At 45.8% G+C, this 27,108-nt stretch overlaps 1 long non-coding RNA gene across 2 annotated transcripts; it reads left to right on the top strand.

The window, feature by feature from the left end:
• The first annotated feature begins 7,006 nt into the window (after positions 1-7,006).
• On the top strand, positions 7,007-13,352 carry LOC142905857 (uncharacterized). Of its 2 annotated transcripts, none has more exons than XR_012929857.1 (3): positions 7,007-7,236; positions 10,355-10,477; positions 11,294-12,194. It is a non-coding gene; the product is annotated as an uncharacterized LOC142905857 (long non-coding RNA). The 2 variants fall into 2 exon arrangements; XR_012929856.1 differs by lacking the exon at positions 11,294-12,194 and adding an exon at positions 12,206-13,352 and having other exon boundaries at positions 7,023-7,236.
• The last annotated feature ends 13,756 nt before the right edge of the window (positions 13,353-27,108 follow it).

Below are 27,108 nucleotides of genomic sequence, written 5' to 3'. Positions count from 1 at the left end.
ATTGAGCTGTTATTTGTGGGCAGATTGCTTCTGATAAAGATTTATATAGCTGTGGGCCTTACCTGGAAAAAAAAATCGTTTTAGTTCAGTGTTTTTTTATGATTGGCTGGGTGCGTGGGTGAGTGGGTTGGTGTGTGGGTGGGTGGATGAGTGGATGGGTGAGTAGCTGGATGCATGAGTGTGAGTTATAGATTGAGAGAGTGGCTTGGTGAGTGTGTGAGTGGCTCGGTGGTTGAGTTTGTGGGTGGTTGAGTAAGTAGCTGGTTGAGTAAGTGGCTGGTTGAGTTAGTGGGTGGTTGAGTTCATGGGTTGTTGAGTTAATGGGTGGGTATTTGAGTGGGTGGGTGTGTGGGTTCATGGATGGGAGAGTCGGAGAATGGAGCGCCATTGTGGTGAGATGCGAGCCACTTCACCTGGAAAACAGGAGGTTGTGGTTTCGATCTCGACCCTTCTGCCTGTATATTTGGAGTTTGCACGTTCTCCCCTTGGTCGCATGGATTTTTCTCCATGTCCTCCGGGTTTTCCCTCTGCATATAAAATCAACATGCATTTATAGGATTTGGCTGCAATAAATGTCTACGTGATAAGCCACTTCGTTGGCCTATCATTTGTAACCAGGTCACTACTGAAAGTGATGTACAGTATATAGCTCTGTGACCCTTACCTGGTAAAATAAAATTAGTTTAGTTTATTGGCTGGGTTGGTGAATGGGTAGGTGGGTTGTTGTGTGCTTGGGTTGGTGGGTTAGAGATTCAGTAGTTGTCAGGGTTGAGTGGGTTTGTTGTGAGTGGGTGGGTGAGTGGGTGGCTACGTCAGATAGTGGAGTGCCATTGTGGCGAGATGTTAACTTCCTCGTATTTTATGCAGGAGGTTGTGAGTTCAATCCCGACCCTGACGCCTGGAAATTTGGAGTGTGCATGTTGTTCCTGTGGTCGCGTGACATTTAATCAGAGTTCTTCGGGTTGTCCTGCTGCATTTAGACACATGCATTTATAGAATTTAGCTTCTACGTGAAAAGCCACTTCATTGAACTGCTATTTGTGGTCACGTGGCTTCTGAAAAATATCTATTTTGCTGTGGGCCTGACCTGGTAAAATAAAAAAATATATTTAACATTTAGTTTAGTTTGTGGATAATTGGGTGGGTGGGTGAGTGGGCAAGTGCATGGGTGAGTGCCTGGGTGGGTTTATGGGTACTGAGTGGCTGGGTGAGTCAGTGCCTGGATGCATGTGACGGTGGGTATTTAAGTGAGTGGGTGACTGTGTGGGTTAGTGGGTGGGAGAGTCATATAGTGGGGGGCCACAGTGGCGATATGTTAACTACCTCGCCTCGTATACAGAAGGTTGTGGGTTCGATCCTGACCCTAATGCCTGTAGATTTCCCTCCACATTTAGAAACATGTATTTAGAGGAGTTGGTTGCTATAAATGTATACATGATAAGCCACTTTTTTGAGCTATAATTTTTGGCGATGGTGCTTCTGAAAACGATATTTATAGCTCAGTGGGCCTGACCTGGTAAAATAAACCTGGTTGAGTTAGTGGGTGGTTGAGTTAATGGGTGGTTTAATTATTGGGTGGCTTTATTATTGTTTGGTTGAGTGATGGGTGGATGATTAGTTATTTGGGTAGTGGGTGATTTGGTGAGTCGGTGAGTGGCTGAGGGAGTGGGAGGTGGTTGGGTGAGTGTGTGGGTTAGAAATGGAGTGGGTGGCAGGGTGAGTGGATGTGTAAGTGGGTGAGTGAGTAGGTGAGTGGCTGGGTAATTAGGTGAGTGGCTCGGTAAATTATTGAGCAGCTGGGCGAGTAGGTGAGTGTATGGGTGAGTGTGGGTGGGTATGTGGTTGGGTGAATGAGTGTGTGGGAAGGAGGTTAGGTGGGTAGTGGGTGGGTTATACATTGAGTGAGTGCGTTATTGACTGGGTGAGTGAGTGGGCAGGTGGGTGGGTGAGTGAGTGGGCAGGTGGGTGGGTGAGTGGGTGGGTTAGCAATTGAGTGGCTCGGTGAGTGAGTGCTGGGTCGGTGAGTGGGTGAGTAGGTGAGTGTGTGGGTGTTAGTTAGTGGGTGGGTGATTGATGGGGTGGGTGTGTGAGTGAGGAGATGGGTGGGTGGGTTGGTGAGTGCATGAGGGAGTAAGTGGGTGGTTGGGCGAGTGCATAAGTGAGTGGGTCAGTGAGTGGGTGTGTGGGTGTGTGTAGATTAGTTTGGTATGAGATTGAGTGGGATGCTGGGTGAGTGGTTGAGAAGATAGGTGGGCAAGTTAATGAGTGAGTGGGTGGGTTAGTGGAGGGGTGAGTGACGGGTTGGGTGAGTGAGTGAATGGGTGAGTGACGGCTGGGTGAGTAATTTAACATGGGAAGTTGAGTGGGTAAGTTAGCGTGTAAGTGAGTGGATGGCTGAGTCAGAGAGTGAGGCGCCAAGGTGGTGAGATGTTCACTATTTTGCCTAGTATACAGGAGGTGGTAGATTCGATCCCGACCCTGTCGCCTGTATATTTGGAGTTTGCAAGTTCTCACCCGTGGTCGCCTGGATTTTGTTCTAGATACTCAGGGTTTTCCCTCTGCATTTAGAAGCAACATGTGTTTAGAGGATTTGGCTGCAATAAATGTATCTGTGATAAGCCACTCGTATATCTATCATTTGTAGCCAGGTCTATTCTGAAAAGGATCTATATAGCTTAATGGGCCTTGCCTGGTGAAATAAAAAGTAAATTTCAGTTTAAAGCTTTCATGACTGCAAGGATTCATCTTCTTGGTTCTTTCGGTAAAGTCACGTAGAATGGGAATAAAATAATAAAATTAAATAAGACAATAAAATTCTCACGACGTTTTGGCCACAACACAAGTGGCCTTCTTCAAGTGAAGAGACAGGTCTGTCCGGAAGACAGAGCTTGAATGAACGCTGACATGCAAGGACCGCGTCTATTAAGCTGTGTGGGCGGAGTTAAAATATGAATTTGCATGTTACCTGCATCACCTCCGGAGAGGAGGAGGGAGGGGGCTGGGAACACAGGCAGAGAGGAAACAAGAAAAGGGGCAAGTGCAACAGCCAAGGTGCGCTGTTGTGTCCTGAGTTGCCTTATGACTATGCTGTAAACTGGACTACTATATAATACAATATTATACCTTCCAATCTAAACTACATTGTATAACATCATATCATAGACAAATTCCACTTTTGAATTATACAATGCGTTACTTTACACTACCCTATACTTTAGATTATAAACTATTAGACTTGTGATATTACACTATGTCTTATTCTATGAACCCAACTATATACCACACTGATGTATATTCATTATGCAATTACGATGCTATATATTGCCTTATGAGTTATGTTAAACATTACAATGTTATACTATTAATTATTATACTACATGTTGTAAACCATACCATTGACCGTGGTGTGAGAAGTATTAAGAGGCAGTGCCAGCGAAAGGGCTGCGGTCTGAAAATCACCATAAAATACAATCAATTAAGAACCGAAATGGTTTAAAACATCTTTCCAATGGTTACTAAGCCAGAATCCATCTTCTCGGTTGAAATTGTATCTGTGCTTGTATATGTGGATGGCCTCATGAACGAATCTCTCATGGTAGCCGGTTGGCTTGCAAAGAACCTCTGTCTTGGAGAAGTCAATGTCATGTGAGCCCACTGAATTATAACAGTGATCTGCCACGGCAGAGGAGTTCGTCCTACCGTGTTTCAAGTCTGCTTTATGTTCGCGGATGGGGTCTGATATATGTCGTGTGGTTTCTCCAATGTAGCTGCTACCACAGACGCACTTTAGTTTGTAAACGCCCGGGTACTGTATGTCTGGAACCACATCCTTTACAGATGGAACCAGATCACGGATTTTTTTTGTACTGTGTTGAATTGGACCTGGATTTTGTGTTTATTCAGGATTTTGGAGATATTTTTGTGACCCCCGCAATGTACAGTGAGGGAAAAAAGTATTTGATCCTCTGCTGATTTTGTACGTTTGCCCACTGACAAAGAAATGATCAGTCTATAATTTTAATGGTCGGTTTATTTGTGGTGAAGGTTGTTTTGAAAACGAGCTACGTAGCTCATTGGGCCTAACCTGGTAAAATAAACATAATTTAGTGTGTAGGTGAGTGGGCGGTGGGTGAGTGAAATATTGGGTTAGAGATATAGGTGGGTGGCTTGCTGAGTGGGTGAGTGGCTCGGTGGTTAAGTTAGTGGGTGGTTGAGGTAGTGGGTGGTTTAATTAATAGGCGATTTAGTTTGTGAGTGGTTGAATTATTGGGTGGTTGACTGATGGGTGGGTGAATAATTCCGTGGTAATGGGTGAGTAGATGAGTGGGCGGGTGGTTGGGTGAGTGGGGGATTAGAAATTGAGTGGATTGCAGGGTAAGTGGATGTGTAAGTGGGGTGGGTAAGTAGGTGAGTGGCTGAGGGAGTGGGCAGCTGGTTGGGTGAGTGGGTGGGTTAGGAATTGAGTGGGTGGCAGAGTCAGTTGATGTGTAAGTACTGGGTGAGAAGGTGAGTGGCTCATTGAGTAAGTGAGTGGATGGGCGAGTAGGTGAGTGGATGGATGAGGGAGTGAGTGGGTGGGTGAATTAGTGGGTGGGTGAGTGGATGTTTGGGTGGGTGGATGAGTGAGTGAGTGTGTGGGTGAGTGAGTGAGTGAGTGTGTGGGTAGGTGGTTAGGTGGTTAGTGTGTGGGTTATAAGTTGAGTGGGTTAGTACCTGAGTGAGTCGGCGGGTGGGTTGGTGAGTTCGTTGTTGGATGAGTGGGTGAGTATTAGTGGGTAGGTATGTAGGTGAGTGATTGACTGTGTGGGTGGGTGAGTGAGTGAAGAGATGGGTAGGTGGGTTGGTTGGTGGGTGCGTGAGTGAGTAAGTGGGTGCGTGAGTGCATAAATGGGTAGGTGAGTGAGTTAGTGGGTATGAGATTGCGTGGGTGGTTGGGTGAGTGGTTGAGAATTAATTTTGATGAGTTAGTGGGTGGGTGAGTCGGTGAGTGAGTGGTTGGGTTAGCGTATGGGTAAGTGAGCAAGTGGTTGGGTGAGTGTGTGGGGTAGTGAGTGATTGAATAAGTGGGTGAGTGAGGGGCTGGGTGGTTGGCTTGGCTAGTGAGATTGTGGGTGGGTAAGTGAATGGGTGAATGGGTGTATTGGTCGGTGAGTGTGTGAGTAAGTTAGTCGGCACGTGATTGAGCGGGTGGCTGGCTGAGTGCGGGAGAAGATGGGTGGGTGAGTTAGTGGGTAGGTGAGTTGGTGCGTGGTTGGGTGAGTGAGGGGGTGGTTGGGTGAATGGGGGAGTGACTGGTGGGTGGGTAAGTTAATGTGGGAGGTTGAGTGGGTGAGTTAGTGTGTAATTGGGTGAGTGGGTCAGAGAGCGGGGTGCCACTATGGTGAGATATTAACTACCTCACTAAGTATACAGGAAATCGTGTATTCGATTCTGACCCTGCTGCCTGTATATTATGAGTTTTAATGTTTTGCCTGTGTCTTCGTAGATCTTTCTCCGGGTCCTCCAGATTCATCCCTCCCCATTTAGAGTCAAGATTTGTTTAGAAGAAATGTCAGCTTGATAAGCCACTTCGTTCACGTATCAGTTGTAACCAGATCACTTCTAAAATGTTTTATATAGCTCTGTGGGGCTTACCTGGTAAAATACAAAATAGTTTAGTTGTAGTTTATTGGATGGGTGATTGGGTAGGTGGGTAGTTCGGTGCGTGGGTGGGTTAGAGGTTGAGTAGGTGGCAGGATGAGTGGGTGGGTGAGTAGATAAGTGGCTGGTGAGCAGGTGGGTGGATGAGTGCATGAGTTATAGATTAAGTGGGTGAATGGGTCAGTGTGTGATTTGGGGCATGAATAGGTGATTGGGTGGGTTAGTGGAGTGTTGAGTGAGTGGGTCGTTGAGTTAGTGAGTGGGGGGTATGCAGGTGGGTTCGTAGGTAAGTGGTTAAGTGAGTGGCTGGGTGTGTTGATGAGTGAGTGGGTTTCGCGATTAAGTGGGTGCCACGGTGATTGGGTTCATGAGTGCTTGGCTGGGTGTTTGAGTGGGTGGGTGGGAGGCTGAGTCAGAGTGGAGCGCCAGGGTAGCGGAATGTTAACTCCCTCGCCATTTGTATAAGACATCGTGGGTTCGATCTCGATCGTGACGCCTGTATATTTGGAGTTTGCATGTTCTCCCTGTGGTTGCATGGATTTTTCTCTGGGACCTCCGAGTTTTTCATGCATATTTAGAAATATACATTTAGAGGCTTTGGCTGCTATAAATGTCCACGTGATAAGCCACTTCTTTGAGCTATCATTTGTTTGCCACGTCGTTTCCGACAAGGATCTATATAGCTCAGTGGGCCTTGCCTGGTGAATTTAAAATAATTCAATTGTAGTTGAACTATTTTAAGTGAATAGGTGGATGAGTGGGTCGGTGGGTTGGTGAGTGGCTGGTTTAGTAAGTGAGAGGTTGGATGAGTGGGTGGGTGGTTGAGTTGTTGGTTTAGAGATTAAGTACGTGGCAGGGTGAGTGAGTGGGTGGTTGAGTTGTTGGTTTAGAGATTCAGTACGTGGCAGGGTGAGTGAGTGGGTGGCTTTACGAGTGGGTGGGTGGGTGGATAAGTCAGAGAATGGGGCGCCATGGTGGCTAGGAGATGTTAACTGCCTCGCCTGGTATATTGGACTTCGTAGGTTCGATCCCGACCTTGACGCCTGCTGTATATTTTAAGTTTGCATGTTCTCCCCGTGGTCGTGCAGATTTTTCTCCGGTTTCTCCAGTTTTTCCCTGCACATTTAGAAACATGAGTATTTTGAGCATTTGGCTGCTATACATTTCCATGTGATAAGCCACTTCGTTAGGCTATCATTTGTGGCCAGGTCGGTTCTGAAAAATAGCTCTGGTAATATAAAAAATGGTTTCATTTATAGTCTACATAGGATTGACTTCCCAGGAAGTAACACTCATTGTATAAACCCCAGAAGAATATTGTTTTGAGTCACCTAAACCAGAATGTGAACTGATATATTCGTATTTTCAAGCGAGGTTCTTGGCCACAGACCACCTGGACAAATATGATGTAGTTTAGTTTGCATATGAATTATTACTTGGGGTTTGTTGACATGATAAAGTTAATGTTTTCTTTGACAGGTCTATTGTGTTGTACACTCTGACAGGGGCTCAGGCTTGTTGGGGCAGCATCTGGCTGAAATGCACCTTCACAACAGGAAGATTGGAGAGAGGCTTCACAAGGAAGAGAAACTATCGGTATTGAATCATGAAAATGTAAAACATGTGGAAAACTAGGCCCACCGATCCAACCCTAGCATCATGTCAACTATGTATTATGTTGACATTCCTTCGCACTGAGAGTAGGCATGCTAATCGGATCTAATGAATATGTGTAAACAGGCGATTTGTGTGTAAACAAACACACATTTCATACAGCTGTTTATTAATCGTAAAAATCAAGCGATTGAGCTAGTGAATGAGATAGACACATGCTGTCATTATTTCATACATGAACACAACTAGCCAGCCAGCGGTCATGCTTTTCCACACCTAATCACATTCATCTCTTTGTTTTAGCCATCTTTGTGATGAAGGGAACTGTATTGTTCATGTGTGTGCAATGTACTTTTCAGAATATGAATTATGTTGGGTAATATATGAATTATGGCTATTAAAAGTATCTGTATTTAAGTCCATCAGGGCAAACTCTTCTGCAAAGGAGACTTAGAGCATTCAACATTGCGTCCCTTTATATTTTTGCTAATCGCAATATTTTTCGATTTAAAGCTTTCGTGACTGCAGGGATTCATATTTTTGTTTCTTTCGGTAAAGTCACGTGGAAGGGAAATAATAAAATAATACAAATAAAACATTATATAATAAAATTTTCACGAAGTTTCGACCACAACGCAAGCAGACGTCCTCAGATGAAGAAACAGAGCTGTCGGAAAGACAGCGTCTTAATGAACGCTGGGTAGTGTTCATTAAGACGCTGTCTTTCCGACAGCTCTGTTTCTTCACCTGAGGACGGCTGTTTGCGTTGTGGCCGAAATGTCGTGAGAATTTTATTATATTATGTTTTATTTGTATTATTTCCCTTCTACGTGACTTTGCCGAAAGAACCAAGAATATAATCGCAATATGTTCAGGAGATAAATGTCAAGGTCTGCTAGCCAAAAGAAGGCTTTAGGAGAGAGTTCATGTAGTTTTGCTATTCATTCATTAAAGGGCAATAGAGTAAATGCTAAAATAAATGTTTTCAGCTAATTATTTATATACGCTAGATTTACAAGTCTATAATGTACAGAAAATACCATGGTTGGCCAGACCATTGCTCGGCATCTGCATGTGGCTCCTGGGCAGTTCAAGTGTGGCTCTGCAGAGGCGCTGCTAATTTGTAACTCTTCAATTTAACTTTATATGAAGTGAGAACAATCTGGTATCGGAGGCAGGCCATGAGTACTCCCAGGGCACTGAGATTTCTAAAGTCAAAATTCCACAGCCAGTCGACACGAGTCAACTTCTGTATGGCTAATCTTTATCTCTTGTGGCTCCCGCGGCCATCTGAAGATTATGGTATGCTGCTGGTAGGGTCAGGAAAGTTGGTCACCCTTGGTATATATCTGTATATGCGTTGATGATTTTGTGCAATGTTCAGCTGCTCCGTCACGACAGGGGTCCCAGTCAGTTTGAGACTGCTAAATTAAGGTTCTCATGTGTTTTACAGATTTTGATAAAAATTTCAGTCTTGAATTTCTCCCAACAGGTATAGACCCTGGGCAGGAGGATGTAGAGTATGTGGGTTTCATACGGCTATATGCTGTGGTTACATCCCACATGTGATCTCCGCTTTAAAGTCATGAAACTGGTTGTAGCCCATTTAAATTTGAATATACCCGTTTAACACGTAGGCTTTCGCGGCCAATATCATCCATAATATCGGTTTTTTTTGGGTTAGATCGTTGAAATATAAATTTGTCGTTAAACCCGCCACCGACAGCCAATTCGTAAGGTTTGTCACATAAACAGAACATTCCAATTCGTGAAGGGCTCACAAGTGACGTCATCACATCTATCCCTCCAAGGAATGAAACAGGAGGATTTCTCTATGATTTTGGCTGTCCACCTAATGATGATAGTTGTAAATACCAGCGAAACGTCATACTCAGATTGTAAATGTTGTGGATTTTCTCTCCAACACTTCGGTTTGCTGTTCAAGTAGCGGATTGGCATGTTCCGTTTACGTGACAACCTTACTAATTGGCTGTTAGGTGGTGGTAGGTTTAACGGCTCATTCATTTTTATGCGATCTAACCCAGAAAAAACTATGTTATAGATTTAATATACCCTTTTGTTGAAGGACAGCCTGGGTGACCAAAGTTTTATAGGAACGGCAATAATGTTTACTTGATTAAATTAGTTTTATCATGGAGCGGTGAAATCAGCTGTTGTTCAGATGTCAGTCTAATTAGTATTACATCGTAGAAATATGAGAGTCCTTTGTGTAATATTCTATTAACCACTGATGATGGTAACATTGGTTTAAGGTTACATTTTAAGAAGAACTAGATTGGCGTACATTTTATCTTGTGCAAGTACACAAATTTATAAAACAATATATTTGATAAAAAAATGCATATATTTTCTTCCATTGCACACAGTTGTACCATTGATAACAGGGCACACAGTTACAACTGACATCACCAGATATCACTGAAGTTCCCTCAGAGATCGATCTTGCATAACCAGTGTTCACGTAATCAGTTATGTTTTCGCTAATTACCAATTACACTCAGCCGGGTTTGAGAGACTTGTATGAATGTATGTTGAACTTCCTTTCCACCGTACATAGCCAACCGTGCTAAACGGAGGTGTGGGAATTAAGCGCAGAACCTATCGTTAGGATCAATGCTGTTGTAATTTTTTTATGAGGATATCAATTGGTGGCTAAAATGAGATGTTCAAAGACTACAGCATGATAATCGGTACATAACATGAGTGTCGAATTATGTCTTAAGAATTACCCAGCCATTTGTACGTAAAATTCAACGTTTCTGGGTGACATCTTAAGTCCGTGTTCTTCATTGCAAGGCCCGTGGGCCGGTGGCAGTCCCTGGTGTCCTTTTTACTGCGACCCCTGACGTGCAGTCCCCGACAATACACACAAGTGAAAACACCCCATCATGCTGTCAAACCCCCCAATGGTTTCAAATGTGAGATGGCTCTTTCACTGATAATGTCTTATTCGCGAAAGTGGCCCCCCTCCGAAAATGAGTGAATATCACTGTTTTAGGTCAAGGATTGGCCAAATAAAGTAGGTATTATTTGCTTATGTTTCTAAATGTCCGTAATAAAACTATATTTATGCCACCAGCTGAATGAGTGGCAGGAGGACTGGGTGACGTTCTTCTCACGGCAGCAACTGCAGCTTCAGCTGGACATGATAGAGAAGGACTACGGTGAACGGGAAACCCGCGAGCTCTGGTCTCGGCTTCAGGTTCGTAAGCTGTTTCACTCTCGCCCTTAACCCTTTCCTGTTCCGAGACGACTGCTCATTTCAGGATGGGTCTCGTTCACCACCGAATCTCGGAACCCGCAAGCGGTTCAGCGGTAATTTTATTTAGAGAGGCATAGCGCCGTTGTTTTTAAAGACATTGTACTCGCCGCAGAGCACCGTAGCAACAGGACAGCACTCTATTATAGCTGGTACCAAACTGTGCTACACACGTTCCCGCACGGCCTTGTGGGATCCTCGGTACTAATAAAGTTAATTAATATTTACTTCCTATTACGTTCCGATGACGTACACGAGATTCAGCGGTGAACGGGATGCACCCCGCAACTTGCGGTCATCTCTGAGCAGGAAAGAGTTAATACATGCAGCAGTGTAGCTCATCATGTGCACAGCCATATGGGAAACCCATTTGATCGCAGTGGGTTTTCGAGGTGACTTTAAAGGTAAAGTGGTGTTTCACACGCAGGCTTTCGCGACCAATATTATTCATGATAAAGTTTTTTTTGGCTTAGATCGCCCATTAGTAATGTTTCTGACATGAACAGAACGTGCCATTTATGTTATTGCTTCGGCACTCTGGTGTGTTAGAGAGGAAACGCGGAACATTTTAAAATGAGTACGACCTTTCGCTGGTGATTACAACCAGCATCATCAAGCAATTGCCAGAAGCGTTCTGACTTCTGGCAATTGCCTCATTGCAATTGGAGGTGGGTGTACGACGCATGTAAATTTATGCGATCTAACTCGAAAAAAACGTTATCATGAATAAAGCGGTGTTGTTTTTTGCGTGGTGTGCAGCTTCGGTTGGGGGATTTTTTCCGGGACGTAGAGGTGGTTCTGGCACTGCTCCACAGTGATATATGGACTGGGAATGCTGCAGAGATTAATGAAGGGCCCGTCATCTTTGACCCAGCCTCCTTCTATGGGCACTCGGAGTACGAGCTTGCCATCGCTGGGTACAAAAAAAAGCTACAAACAACCAAAACAATAGCAGCAACTGCCGTTCACTGCCCTGTCTGTGGCATGCAAGGTTCATTCGTATAACCTCAGTGTGGCAAGGGCTGGCTCATTTAATAAATAACAGAGACCAGGTAGAGTTGTGGTTGAGATGTCTACATGCTGAGGTCTCCACCCTCTCTATTTGCTAACTTACAAAGACTCATCCTTCCTTGCTAAGGCGTTTTGGGCAAATCCTGTTAAAGCTGATACAGTCAACAAAACAATAGTGGAACGATAAAACTCTTACTTATCCACGGCACTTGAGGATGCTTGAATGTTCCAGAAACACAGTTTGTCGAACAAGGAACCCCTGGTTCAGAGACAAGTTGCCACTGATGTGCTTTACCAGAAATCCAAGCTGAAGATAATTCATTACACGTCAAATGGAATTCAAACCCTCAGAGCTGGGATATGCTTCAGTGAACAAAAACACATTTGACATGATGTTTACTGTGCAGCCATTGGTGACCAAGTTGAGACCACAGCATTCCTGCACTTAATTCGCAGGAACGTTTGTTGATAGATGGCTCACTGAATTTTGAATGGAGGACCTCAATGGCATTGGCTCGGTGCTCTGACATTGAAATTAACCTCGAGCCACTCAATTACCTGCATTACGTTGAATTTGTTAAAATGTGTTCATTGTTATGTTGTTCGTGCTGGAACAGCAGCATTGTAAGATTTTGAATGTTTGGTGTTGTTTGGGTACAGGATGTTCCAGGAGCTTTAGCTCTACGCTTCACTCATCCTACCACGCTCTCATCCCAAAGTCACAAGGCTTCGGCAAGAACCAGAAGCTCTAGCAACTCTTCCACTACCTGAACCACTGGAATTACTTTGGGACAGGATACCGAGGGTAATCCATCTCCACCATGCGCAGTCTCCTCAAGTGAATGAACGGTGCAGGAAATCGTGGGCTATGGTGTATAACTATAAAAATTCTTATCGGCCATGATATACATTGTTGAATAAAGGCCTTCCCTAAGCCACCAAATAAATCTCACAAAACTAGTCCATTTAATTGCTGTGCAATGCCCTAGGCATTCCACGTGAGTGTGACCGGGGGTCCCTTTGTTCCGCATCCTGGCCATGATATCTGCGCGAAAACTGGGTCAGTTAATGTTAGAATCAGAATCTTTAATTAGGCTGGACGAATCTGATGAGCTATGAAGCTCTTTTTTTCACAGATGTCCAGTCGGGGCGAGTCAGAAAGTTACAACAACAAACAGCAATACAAACAGATAGGAGGGCAAAGTAAAGGAACGCGAAGCAAATTTTGACTTAAAACTTTCGTGACTGCAGGAAATCATATTCTTGGTTCTTTCGGTAAAGTCACGTAAATAGAAAACAAAAAACAATAAAATAAAGACCACTTGTGTTGCGATTGAAACGTCCTGGGTTTTTTGCTTTTATTATTTTCAATTTATTTTTTATTTGTTATTTTTTAATTTATTTTTTTATTTAATTTGAATTTTATTTCTTGTTTTCTATTTACGTGACTTTACCAAGAATATGAACGCTAAGCAAGTCATGAAATGAAAATATATAAGAGTTCAAATTGCATTAGTGCATCAATTCCTGCCAAATTTTTTTATCACCAAATGCCATTTTGGGCAAGGCAGCATAACAAAAACAATCCCAGATGTTTGGCTAGTACCAGTTACAGTGTATGTTTTTGTTGTTGTTTTGCTATGGGAGTAAACCCATGCAGAGAAAGGGACCAGAATTAGGAAAGCGATGCCAGGCACTCCTTCAGAAGATGCCATGCACGGGCGTGACCACTGCACCACCCTGACGCCCAAACAAATGTAATTCAAATAATCTACAATACTGGAAAAATAAACCCTATTAGTATCAACCGAATGTCTGGACAATCTGACCCCCTCTACACAAGTAACAGTTGAGAGTCAACGCTGTGATGTTGTGCGATTGGTGCAAGCGACCCATCGTTGTGTTTTAATGTTGAGCGGTTAAACTTGCACTGTTGTGGGGTGAGGTCAAGTCCGATGGCTGCTTCCAGCGGTGTCAAGGTGAGCGTTTTGAAGAGGCTCGCGAAGGATGATACTTGGCAGTTGGGCGCAGTCTCCCTCCATTAACAACAGAGGACAGAGGAGCGACGCTCACAACAATTGGCTGAGCACTGGGCGTATACAACGCATGAAGTCGGCAGCAAGTTTATCTCAGGGAGTTGACCCGCACACGACAACTGGGTCTGTCCCGCGTGTTCACGCTCTAACGCGGTTGCCTTCATTTAGGGAACGCGCACCGCCATAAGGCGACTTGTGAGCAGTCGACGCCGAACTACTTTCTTGAGCTGCGCGGTTGAGCGAGACGAGACGGTAACGCGGCGGCGTCCCCTCAAGTTGTTTGTAACCCAATTCTGACTGCGCTTGGACATTCATTACGGGGGAAATAGTTTTCGCTTAGCGTGGCACTTTTCAGGAACGCATCTACTGCGTTAAACGAGGACCCGTCGTACAGGTGCTGTGCACACTGTACTGGGAATCAAAATCTGTTTTGACCCTGGAGAAATCCGAAGCGCTATCAAGCTCTCACTCACAGGTGTCCAGTAAAAGGCGGTGGGGGGGTCACCAAGTGACACGCAGCTTGACCGTGGAGTAGACCGCGAGGACGCCAACGTCGCCTAGGCAACGCCGCCCCCCCGCCCCTCTGGCTCTGCCTGCCTCGCTCTGTGCACGTGAGGTGCCAACCACGTGACGCGGGCCACTGCGCGCGTTGCGTCACCGCTCACCGTGGGGGGCCCCTCCGCTACGTCCACATCGTACAGTCGCACATTCATTACTAGTTACTCTTAATCATGTTTATGGTCATCGTCATTAAAGGTGAGTTTAATAATAATACCACTACTACACAATGTGTGCATTAATATATACGGCATGAATAAAATGCACCTGTAAATATCCTAAGTAAGTTTGACCTGACATTATTGCACAACAATTGCCCAGCCACCGTGGGATGTTTATCCTCCAATGTGTATCTGGCTCTGACCTGACTTATATAAAAGTGCAGCTCTGCAATTGCTTGGTCACACCACCGCTGGTGAAAAGACTTTCATGAGAGCGAACTCTTTACGAGTATTTGGTCTACTTTTCCATATAACAATAGGTTTTACCCTTTCTGGCAATACAACAGGTGTCAAGATGTTAAAACACCAAACAGAATCCTCATTCAAGGAATCCTGTCTGCATTAACCACATGTACTTGTGGTGAACATGCAAACATGCTCTGATAATATATGCATTGTCTTTGAAACTGATTAGTCCACACCAGGAAGGTCCCATATTCTACTTTTCCACGTTGACCAGATGTGTTGGAAGAGCCGGCTGAAAGCCACACTTTGCTGCATCACACGTGACTTGCCGATCAGCTAACTGTGGTGTACCCATTTAGCGACCTATGGTCTGTGAGTTCAGTTTACTAACCATTAACAGCATGGCAGCTTTCTAATTGGCTTGTGTGACAATTAACCCATGTCATTATCTCTTGCACAGCCTGAAATAAGTTTTGGCGTCAGGGATGGAAATTATGACTCACCCACCTGCACCTGCCTTGTGCTCCCAGACACCTAAGGACCTTACTACCGCTGTGAGAAATTGACGGGCGTAGACTGCTGCATGGCGATGATGTATTCACGTCGTTCCTGCTGTTTTCCTCTTTTGCTAGGTGATGCAATTGGTGTGCCAACACCTCCAGATGCAGTTCCTGAAGGACGTGGGCATTCGGGACATGTTCGTTTTGCCTGTGATGAATGAGTTTGTCCAAACACACAGGGAAGTCAGCTTGTTCATCGAGGTGCGTTTCCCATGTTTATTTCACTCGATTGGTCGTCTGTTTGCAAGGTCATGCTCTGCCCAGAGGTCACCCACTGAGATTTTTTTTTACCGTAACATTACCGTCACTTGGGTTTGGTGATCGATTCAACAGGGCAAAAATATTTGTAAGAAGCGTAAACATGGCAACGTGATCATTGTCAGACCACGGAGGACCTTCAGAATGCCGAGTATGATCTTTAAATTGATCCTGGATGTCATTCCTGACTTACAGTACCCCGGGGTTTACAAATTGAGTTGTACCTGTGGTGATTGCTATATCGGGGAGACAAAGCGACATGTCTCTGACCGAATTCGCGAGCACAAATGAGATTTGAAACACGGCAGAACGAATTCTTCTGCTGTGGCTGATCATTGTCACAACGCTATGGGTGATCATGAGATTGTCTTCTCCGATACCAAGGTTCTCTGTAAACCTATAGGTTATCACCAGAGATGTGTTCACCAAGCCATTCAGATATACAAATACAGGCATACCTTCAACCGAGAGGATAGTTTCAAATTAAGCAACCACTGGAAGGACGTTTTAAATCATACCAACCGTCAACTAATTTCTAACAGCAATTTCAAGTAGTGGTATACCAAGCATATTCCTTCCGAACTTTCTATTTCCCTTTTTTCTACTTCCCCCTGACAGCACATTCTTGCCGATCTTTAATTTTTCTATTTTTTTTCCGTTTCTATTGCACATACACAGTGACCCATCCCCCGCACCCTCTACACAACAAAAGACGGATTAACTCAGCCCCGCACCCCACCAAGGTCCCCCTACATGGCTCCTCCCACCCGCCCCCCCTTAACCTGCATTTAAGCTTTTCTATTTCCACGGTTTTCTACTCCGCACCTTACAGCACATTCTTGCCGATCTTTAATTTTTTTCTATTTTTCCGTTTCTATTGCACATACACAGTGACCCTCCCCCCACACCCTCTACACAACAAAAGACGGATTAAGTCAGCCCCTCACCCCACCAAGGTCCCCCTACATGGCTCCTCCCCCCCCCTCCCATAACCTGTATTTAAGCCAGAGGTTTCCAGAGCCTCGCCACTTGGTGCAGCGATTTTTTGCTGTGACTGTTTCCACCTGAAGATGGAAGCTTGTGTTGCCTTCGAAACGTCGTGTTTTAATTTATTCTTTTATTTAATTTTAATTTATTTTTTACCTACATGACTTAACCGAATAAAACCAAAGATTATAAAATAAAACCCCAATTCAGGACCCTACTGTGACTCAGTGTGGATTTCTTGGAGTAAGTCTTTTATTATAAAGAATTACAGGGGCTGTTTGATGACACGACTAGGGAGCTGGCTTGCACTGCGGGGAACTTAATATTCAATTTGGATTCTGCAACCCTCAATGACCTTTTTAAGTTCCATTTGTGCATGTAAAACTCGCACAAACAACCATACCCAGAAACCCATAGACTCCAACAGAGACCCATGCATTCCTACAGACACTCAGACTCACACAGCAACCCCATAGACTCACACAGAGTCCTTTTGACATGCACAGAGACCAATAGCCTCACACAGAGATCCATACACTCAAGAGACCGAAAAACTCACACAGAAATCCATAGATTCGCACAGAGGTCAATAGAATTTTAATCTGAATATTTATTTATACTGGATGAATCTGATGAGCTATAACGATCTGTTTTCACAGACGTCCAATCGGGCAGGTCAGAACATAACAAAAATACAATACAAAAACACGACAGGGAAGGTAAACAAATTGTTTAAATATATACAAATTAAACTGAACTGTTTTTATCTTACCATAGACTAAAATAAACCTGTTGGACTCGCACAGAGACCTTAACCACTAAACCTCGAACAAATAAAACCCTCTAAAACCTCTAAACCCCGTAACTATCTAAATCCCTAACCATTTAAACCCATAACCATCTAAACCGCTAACCCTCTCAAACCCTTTACCCTTAAAACCCTAACCCACCAAAAACCCCTCACTCTCCAAACCCCTTAGTCTTTTAACCCTAACCTTCGAAGCCATTAAAAATCAAACCCTCAACCCTCTGAATCCCTAACCCTCTAAACCTTGAAACTCTAGGCTTCTAAAACCCTACATCCCTAATATTCTAAATACCAACCAATCTAAACCAAAACCCTGTAATGAACTAACCCTCTAGACCCCTAACCCTCTGAACTCACAACCTTCTAAATCCTCAACTTCTAAAACCCTAACCCTCAAAACCCTAACGTTCTAAAACCCTAAATCCCTAATCTAATCCCAACACATTTAAACCCCAACCCTCTAAAGAACTAACCCTCTAGATGCCTAACCCTTAAAACACCTATACCCCTAAAATGCTAACCCTCTAAACACATAACCCACTAAACCCCTAACCCTCTAAACCCATAAAAAAAATTTTGGGGTTAGATTGTGTAACTATAAATGTGTCGTTAAACCAGCCACCACCTGACACAGCCAATTAGGAAAATTTGTCACATCAACAAAAAGTGCCATTTAGTGTTGGAGACTAACCCAATATTAGTTGTGAAAGTCTAGGTGTTAAACCCTCAACTCTCAAACCACTAAACCCCTAACACTCTAAATCCCTAACCCTCTAAACACCAAATTCTCTAAAGGACTTTACCCTGAAGACTCCAACCGTCTAAACACCTCACCCTTTAGAACCCTAACCCATAAACCCCAAAAACTCTTAGCTGTCTAAACCCTTAACCTTCTAAACCAGACATGGGAAAAGCACGCCCCCCGGGCCGTATACGGCCCGTTGGGCTTTTTAATCCGGCCCGCCGAACTTGTACAAATATTATTATTACTAAATTAAATTTTACCTTTCTCCTGTAATGCCCCCATTTCCCCATTAGATGGCGGACTTTGACCGGGAGTTACGACATGTTTTTGTATGTTCATGTTCGTACAATTTGTTAAATTGCCTTGCAAATAAATGCTTTGCTACCTGTTAAAGGCCAAATCCTTTCATGTTATTATTTTTACATGCCATTTATATTAGTTCACACAAACACTCCATCCATCTGTTCCTGGCCCGGCCCCTCTGTCAAATTTTAGAACCCATTGTGGCCCGCGAGTCAAAAAATTTGCCCACCCCTGTTCTAAACCCTTAAACCCCAAATTGTCTAAACCCATAAACATGTAAAACCATAACCCTTTAAACCCCTCACCTTATAAACCTCTAATCCCCGAAACACCGAAACCTCTAAACCCATAACCTTCTCAAACTCGTAACCTTGTAAACCAAAACACCGAGCAATCAAAACCAATAAACCCCCTAAACCTCTAAACACCGACAGTAACTCTAAACCCTTAACCCTCTAAACCCATAACCTAAACTCTACCAAATAAAGACCTCAACCCCTTCACCCTTAAAACCCTCTCCGTCTAAACTCCTCACCGTTTGAAATCCTAACCCAAATACCTTGAAAACCCCAACCCTCTAAACCCCTCACCCTCTAATCCCCTAACCCTCTACACCCTTAACCCACTAAAACCCTAACCCTCAAAACCCCTAATACGCTCAAACCCTAAACATCATAACCCTTAAAACCCCCCAAACCTCTAAACTGCTTACCCCCTAAAAACCCCAAAACCTCTAAACCCCTAAGCCCATAACCTTATAAACTCCTAACCCTCTAAACCACTAACCCTTTAACAATCAAACCCCATAAACCCTCTAAACACCTAATTATCTAAACCGAGAACCCTTTAAAACCATAACCTTCTAAACTGTAACCCTCTAAAACTCAACCCTCAAAACCTCTTTACCCTTAAAACCATAACGGTCTAAACCCATCACTCTCTAAAATCCTAACCCATAAACCCCCAAACCTCTAACCCACTGAACCCCTAACCTAAACCCTTAAACACAAAATCGTTAAATTCAAAACCCTCTAAATCCCTAACCCTCTTAACCCCTAAACCCCTAACTCTTTAAAACCCTATACCCCTAATAGCCTAATCCTCTAAACACCTAACCCTTTAAACCCCTTTACCCTTAAAACCCTAACCCTCTAAACCCCTAACTCTAGAATCCCCTAAACCCCTAACACTCTCAACCCCTAAACCCTATAACCCTCGAAATACCTAAACATATAAACCCCTTATCCCCAAAATACCCCAAAACCTCTAAACCCATAACTTTATAAACCCCTAACCCTCTAAACCCCTAGCCCTTTGTGTAGTGTGTGGTGGGTGTCACGGGGTTGGTGGGTGCAGGGTGTGTGTGGTGGGTGGTGGGTATCACAGGGGGGTGTATGTGTGGAGTGTGCATGTGGTGGGTGTGGTGATAGTGGTCGTGGTTCACAACGATCCATGACCACCACCTCTACTGTGTGGTGGACCGGCCACCACACAGCAGCGCGCGTCGGAGGAGTGAACGGATGGTTCTCCCTATGCGGGCCAGGCCCCCTCGCTTCCTCTTCTCCTCCTGCATCACCATCGCCTGATCCTCTTTCCTTGTCATCTCCTTCTCCTCCACCACCATCTCCTGCACCACCATCTCCTCCTCCTGCTCCTTCTTCATCTCCACCTCCTCTGTCTCCCCCTCCATCTCCTCTTCGTCCTGCACCACCAGCTCCTCCACCAAGGTCTCCTCCTCCTGCACCACCAGCTCCTCCACCAGGGTCTCCTCCTCCACCTGCACCACCAGATCCTCCACCAGGGTCTCCTCCTGCACCACCAGCTCCTCCACCAGAGTCTCCTCCTGCACCACCAGCTCCTCCACCAGGGTCTCCTCCCCCTCCTGCACCACCAGCTCCTCCACCAGGGTCTCCTCCTGCACCACCAGCTCCTCCACCAGGGTGTCCTCCTCCTGCACCACCAGCTCCTCCACAAGGGTCTCCTCCTCCTGCACCACCAGCTCCTCCACCAGGGTCTCCTCCTGCACCACCAGCTCCTCCACCAGGGTCTCCTCCTGCACCACCAGCTCCTCCACCAGGGTCTCCTCTTCCACCACAAACGTCAGCTTCCATTTAGAGGCCAGGGCAAGCGCGGAGGATGGGGGCAGGGCCGGCTCCGCTCTATAAAGAGATGCGCACGACACCGTTCCAACTTCCTGCTACAGCAGAGATCACAGCCCCCCCCCCCCCCACCATCGTCCGCGTACGGACTGTGTGCAGAGATAGATTGACCAGGCTAATAACGATGGTGCAATAATGCAGCATACCTTTGCCCATCGTGGGTCTGGTTACAGAATGGGCATTAGTCTTGCGATATCACAAAGGATGAAGGGCTACATGGTAAAGATATGGCTGCCTCATTATTTGTCCTCACCCAGGAACCAATTATAAAAATACATCCGTATATAACCGAATGTATACGTGGGGTTTGAACTGTACATGTGTTCGTTTGCAGGCAGCAGGGCTGGAACTCAGTCAAAGAGGGACCTGGGTTTGATTCCCATACTTGGGCCACTTTCTCCGTGTGGAATGTGGAGTGTGTTCTACCCCCCCCCCCCCGTTTTGTCCTGCATTGGTTTCCAAAATCAGAATACATTATTTAGACTGGATGAAGAGGAATCCGATAAGCTATGAAGCTCTTCTTTCACAGATATGCAGTCGAGGCACAGGGTCAGCAAGTTACAACAAACAAGAGGAGTGCAACGTGTAAAAATGTAAGCAAGTCACAAAAAATTGAGCACATAAGCACAAAGTACATAAAATCCTGCCAGATTTTCAACACTAAATGTAAACTTGGGCAAGGCAGCAAAACATCAACAAAAACAGCCCCAGACCCCTCCAAGACAACACACAGTCCCTCAATAAAATTGTACATTAAAATGTAACTTTCATTCCTTTGGGTTTGGCATTTTCCTCCACGTAACTGAACCCTGACACACGCCACGCAACCAGTGTTGGATGGACATCCTCGCCAGTGTTAGAAATTGAACCTCCAAATCACTCAATTGGGATCACATAGCAGCAGTAGCAAAAGCAAATTTGTTCTGTACTGCAAACAACTTGGCAGGACTCTACTGAAAAAGAGTCTTGAGACTGAGTGAGGCTCATGCTGGCTAAATAAGGGTAGTAGTAATAAATATAAATACATTAACGGGAGCAGAGCCGTCCCCCGGGTACGGTGTACTGAGGAAACCGCCCCAGGCACCGTGCTTTTGGCGGCCCTGTGCTTCGATGTCACGGTGTCAGACATCAAATGTCTTTTTAACACGTAGGCTTTCGCACCAGATTGGCTCACAAATGATGACATCACATTCACATTTATCACTAAGACCGAAACAGGAGTATTTCTCCACAATTCTGGCCGTCACCTTATGAGGCTGGTTGCAATCCCCGGCAAAATGTCGTACTCGAATAGTAAATGTGGTGGGTTTACTTTCCAACACTGGTGTGCTGATCTAGTAACTAATTGGCACATTTTGTTTACATGATACACCTTACTAATTGGCTGTGTTGGGTAGTGGTGAGTTTAACAACACATGTATATCTATGCGATCTAACCGAAAAAACCCCTGTATTGTTGGTAATACTTCCGATTTAATTGTGACTTGCCCCGGGCCCCACACCTCCCTATGGACTGCCTTGAACATTGGACAAGCAACTCATGGCTTACCGTCACTCAGCAGCTCCAAAACACTGTACACTGCCAGGAGCAGCAATGGTGGTGGCGGTGGCGTTGCTGGTGGTGCTGGTGGCCACGGTCCGGAGCCAGCTGTGACCCAGCGCCTGCGCTGGCGTCATACGACAATCCGGATCCCATCTGTTGAGAGACGCACCGGGGTCACACGTGGCTCACATGCTGAGAGAGGCGTGGTGAGAGGATTGACGTTCCTTCCCTTCTCCCACGAGGTCCAGGATCGCACGGCATCAGCGGTAGTCTTGGTAGCAGCGGCAATCCTTCAATACGCGGTACTCTAATAATGCCCTGAGCCTCGCACTGCCGAGGAGCATCTTTAACGGACCTCCAAAGAGGGCGATCTTAACACCGGTGGTACTGGTTATCGGCAGGTTAACTCAGCTCCACATCTTCCTGGTGATCGGTGGAGGGCGATCGTTGATCACCTTGGTGGGAGAAATCCTCATGGGGAGGGGGGAGGGGGTGGGGGATGATTCTTACCGCAGGCAGGAGCTGACAAAGTCAACAAACTCCGGGTCGTGGCTTTTGAGTGCCCCGTGAAGTGACAAGCTCCCTGGCACCCTTCTCTTGACTGGGGAGAACATCATGCCCAAACGATCTGCAGGAGACATGCACAGCAGGAGAGACACACAGTCACCAACCACCACTTTGCCCACCTACCCACTTGCCCACGCGCCCATTTACACACCCACTCACCCAAGGAATTGAAAATACAAAGAGGCCCCCCCGCATGGCCACCCCCCCAAAATACTACAACAGCTCCAGGCCACACCCTAACACTGAATCCGTCCAGTTGCTCGCCCCACCCTTCAACTAACCAAAGTAGTGCATTCCGTCAGGAGCTGCATACATAATGCATCTTGGAGGCAACCCAAGGATCTGCACATGGTTGAGATAAAGGCAAAAGTCACCCGTGTAGCCGCAGCAGACTGTAGGGGCAAGTGCTTTTAGTAGTGAGTAGAAACAGCAGCAGCAACAGTAGCGGCACCTGTTGAGGGCCAGGACTGTGGTACACACAGAGAGGGGATAGTTGGCCATATTGAAGCAGGTGCACACGGCACCAGGTACTCATTTGAGGCTGATTTGTACTAGGGGATGCCCAGTACCGGTTCAGATAATCCTCACTGATGTTGGCCGTGAATTGGAATCAAACTCGCATTACCGGGTTTGTAGCTGAGCACGCTAACCGCTACACCACTCCTCCCCCCACACGTTCAAGACACACACGTGTACACGCATAAAACATACGATGGCTGCCATTCGCCAGATCACCAAGTAGCCAATCGCCCCCCCTCTCCTGGCTCCCCCCCCCCCCCATAGCCTACAACTTCAAGAAAGGAGGGGGGAATCACGAGCGGGTGAACGTCCAGTTGGAAATACCTCCATGCAGCACGGGAGGTGGTCATCGCGGCTGTCCGAATGGAATAATTTCCTGCCGGTCGCCAACTCCGCCACTGTGCAGCCCAGTGCCCACATGTCCACTGCACACGTTAATCTGTAGCCCAGCAATACCTCCGGAGAGAGGTATGGCAGGGTCCCACCCACATGCAGAGCTGCACAACAACAACGAATATATAAGTACGTGTGTGTGTATACTCACTGTGTCATGAACAGCATCGTTATCACACACTGTCACATGTACAGACACTAAGAGACTTGCACACACACACACACACTGGAACACAGACACACCCACACGCAGAAACTCACACCTACACGCAGAAACTCACACCCAGGTGAGGTTACTCACGTTGCCTTTTCACAAAAAAGCTGGTGCCAAAGTCCATGACCCTGATGGTGCCAGTCACGGTATCCTTGAGTAGAACATTTTCCTAAAGGAAGAAAGGCAGAAGTAATTCACACTCGGAGGTTACGCCGATAGCATTCAGCCAGCAGTGGATCAATCACGTACCACGGTGCAAACTAAACAGGGGAACTAGGTGAGGCGTAGCGCCGTCATCAACCTTGAGTCAAGTGCAACATTCGCTGTTTTCTGACAGCTGCCACTGGGGGTGCCCCTTTCAAATGCGTCAAGATGAGCGATGTTAGTCGAGGCTCATCACATTTAAAGCTCTCTGAAGCACCATCTAAGTAAAAGGGTGCGGCTCTATAGACAACTTATCCTAGTTGCTCACAGCTGCCCGATAACGAGTTACGGACCAAAAAACACACTCGAGGGCGCACGGATTTCGTGACGCTTTCCACCGCACGTTTGTCTTGGGAAGTTTTCCATTCACAGCATGGAAGCTGACAACGGGCAGCTGTCAGTTCAAACGCGTGTTTGGCACGTTTTGAAAATCATTCTTTTCGGCTCCGGTTTGTGTTTCCCAAAGTTTGGGGCAACGCTGTCATCTACATTGCTGGTTTTATCTGTGGTGAGTCCCGCAATAGCGACACGACTCTACACAACAGTTTAATTCATACCAGATCATCACCAGAGGTAAGGTGACCCTGCTTCCTTCCAGATAGACGGACAGAGCTAACACATCGACCCTGTGACCAACGTGGTTAGTTTTCTCTATGGACCGAGTCCCCAATAATGACACAACTCCGGAACAAAGTCACGCTGATTGCTGTGTCCACTCACTGGCTTGATGTCTGCATGGATGATGCTCCTGGCCTTGGTGTGGCAAAGGAACTTGAGGATGCCCCTGGTGTAAGTTTTCACCATCCCCATGTGCAATTTCCGGAACCCCGCTTCCGTAATCACATCATAGAGGCTCTCCCTGTGAAAGAGGCAGCAGCAGCAACAACAATGACAACAACGAAGCAGCGTCAGTGTCATACCCTGCAATACTGCGTGGATTCTGATAACGACAATATTAATATGATATTTGCACATTCACGACTAATATGATTCATAGCTCAGTGTGGGTTTAGGTCATCGGTTTGTTGATAAACCAAATCAGTTAGCACATCTGTCCACTTGCTTTCATTGGCTCTGTTTCCGGGTGGTGGAATTATCCATTAGGAGATACAAACTCCACGCAGAAAGGCGTCCGAGTTGAGAATCGAACTCAGGGATTTTCACCGAGGGGCACAAGCGTCACCACTGCGCTGCAGCCAACCTGCTGATCGAGTGGAGGCGTGGCTATATAAAAGTGGGCGGGGCTGATTGAGAAAAGAGGAGTGGCCTCGTGCACCCGGGACACATTACAGCTCCACAGTATCACAATGCGTGGGTGGCACAGGAATCCCAAAAGTAACATCTAGCCCCGGTGGTGTGACGTTATCACCCTCCCCTGGTGTGGAAGAGATCGGGGCTTTGATCCCGACCGTGACGCATGTATATTTTGAGTTTGCATGTTCTACCCCTGGTCACGTGGATTTTTCTCCGGGTTCTCTGGTTTGTCCCTCCACATTTAGAAACATGTGTTTAGAGTATTTGGCTGCTATACATTTCCACATCAGCCATTTTTTTTAGCTATCATTTGTAGCCAGGCCGCTTGTGAAAAATAACTGATAGGGCAGTGGGCTTTACCTGTTAAATAAAAGTTTTAATTTAGCTAATGTAGTTAACCACGCTATGGGGGGGGGGGGGGGGGGCGGTGGGAACACATGGTACGTACTTCAACAGCTCCAGGACAATGCAGTGGTGTCCTCTGAAGTCAAAATGGTTCAGGACTTTGATGACGTTGTACTCCTCATCACTGCCCTCGCCCTGAAGTTCCAGAGCCATCTGGAGCTCCTTTCTCTGAAATTTATCATCCTTGGAGCTGTGCAGAGAAAATCCACAAATGAATCATGACTTAGACTTGCTAAAGGAATGACCAGAAACAAATTCTATTCCGAATTAAATAAATAAATATACGTTCTCCAAGTGTAATGGCATTGTGAGTTCCGGTACCGCGCTCATGGAAGGTTCCAGAAAGGATCGGGAAGAGGATCAAATAAGCAAGGGATAGAAGGGGGTTTGGGGTGTTGCCTGAACGTAGTGATTCCCTAATGTGTGAATTGAGCCGACTCCGAGCATGGCCCCAGCCACACTCAGGATTCCCAGAAGCTGAGCCAAGCCACGGCTGAGCCACTCATGTATCTTTAACAGCAGCTGAGCGGCTCAAGCCTGAGCCAAACCACGGCTGAGCGAGAGCTGAGCCTGAGTTTTAGAGACTGAGCCACAGCTGAGTCGTGACTAAATGTGGCTCTCACAGAGCAAGGCATTATAACGTGGGATATCATGGGACCTCCTTTGCCAGTACCAAAATATCAGAATAGATTTTCCCTTTTTTTCTGGCAACAAAACAGGTGTTAAGATGTTAAAACACCAAACTGAAACCTTTTACAAGGAATCATGTCTGCATTAACCATAATACTTGTGGTCAGAATGCAAACAAAAAACATACTCTGATAATATATGCATTGTCTTTGAAACTGATTGGTCCACACCAGAGACAGCTTTCTTTTGAGCCTCGTCTCAAAAACGATGTTAGACCAGAGTACGCCAAAAGGTGTACAGCACAAAGACAAGCGTTATCAGAGTAATGAGAGCTCAGGGTGAACGGCTACATCATGGACCTTCTTTGGGAGTATATTTTGGTACTGGCAAAGGAGGTCCCATGAAGTAGCTGCTATAACGCAGAACGCACCCGTTATAACATGTAACACGCCCGTTATGACATGGGACAACCCCATTACAGCGTGGAACACGCCTTTTATAGCGTGGAACGTGCCCATGATAATGTGGAAGGCTCCCGTTATAACACGGACCGCACCCATTATAATCCGGAATGCTTCTGTTCTAATGCAGGAAGGCGCCCATTATAACGTGGAATGTGCCCGCTATAAAATTGCAAGGCTGAGCGGTATGACACAGTAGGTGGAATGCGGAATGATCACGTGACGTGACAGCATGCCCTCCGTTATTGATCTCTTTACATCACTGTGTGCGTGTATTATATCTTGCAAAACTTTATCGTTACATTATATATGGGGATATTATGTTTGCTTAATGTGCTTTCCCTTAATGCGGCACTTTTCAGGAATGCATCTACCGGGTTAAATGAAGACTTAATGTAATGTAAGAGTGAACTGATCCAGAACAGGGGGAGAACATACAAACTCCACACAGGAGGACACCCGAGTCAGGAGTCGAACCGGGGACCCTCTACGTGAGGCACGAGTTGTCACCACCTCATCACACGGCCGCCCACAGCACTGGACATAACAACA

This window comes from Petromyzon marinus, chromosome 59, assembly GCF_048934315.1.
Source record: "Petromyzon marinus isolate PM22_M1 ecotype Great Lakes invasive population chromosome 59, UKy_Petmar_22M1.pri1.0, whole genome shotgun sequence".
NCBI classification, from domain to species: domain Eukaryota; kingdom Metazoa; phylum Chordata; class Hyperoartia; order Petromyzontiformes; family Petromyzontidae; genus Petromyzon; species Petromyzon marinus.
This window is presented reverse-complemented; position numbering and strand designations above follow the sequence as displayed.